Genomic DNA, 717 nt, shown 5'->3' on the forward strand with positions numbered 1-717 from the left:
GTAATAAGTCATTAAAAATAAGCATATATGCTCCTTTTTTAGTACAGTTAATCACAACTACTTTTTGCTTCAATTCATTTCTGAGTAGTTTTCTATATAGTTTTTTTTCTTTTCTGCTATATTTATTTTTTTTTATTTCTGAGTTGTAATAATTCATTAAAAAAAAAAGAGGCGCAATGCTTATTAATTTGCTTCAAGCCTTTCGGAATAGTGTCAACTGTACTGCACATAGCTCTGTGCAGTCTACCGTATTCCTCAAGGCTTGAAGCTAACCAACGTGCAGGAGCATTGAGCCTCTTCGTCATCGTCTCTGCACTCAGGGCTTATAAACAGCTGCGAGTGCCTCTCACTTGGCGAGGTGGGACTAAAAAAATAGCTGCAGGAACCGGTTGGTGGCATCAACCGGTACCAATGCCGCTCTTTGGTCCCGGTTGGTGGAATCAACCGAGACGAATGCCGCTCTTTAGTCCCGGTTGGAGCCACCAACCGGGACCAAAGGTCTTCGTTTCCCGCGCTTTGGGCTGCTGAAAAGAGGCCTTTGGGGCATTGGTCCCGGTTGGTGCCACCAACCGGGACCAAAGCCTTTGCTATATATACAGCACTTAGCACGACTTCGATCTCTCCTGCTCCACTCCCGTCGCCGCGCGTCTCCCTGCCGCCACCTCGCCGTCGCCGCCCCGCCCCGACGCCGTCGCCGCGCCGCCCCGCCACGCCCCA

The sequence above is a fragment of the Triticum dicoccoides genome, chromosome 4B (genome assembly GCF_002162155.2).
Source record: "Triticum dicoccoides isolate Atlit2015 ecotype Zavitan chromosome 4B, WEW_v2.0, whole genome shotgun sequence".
NCBI classification, from domain to species: Eukaryota; Viridiplantae; Streptophyta; class Magnoliopsida; order Poales; family Poaceae; genus Triticum; species Triticum dicoccoides.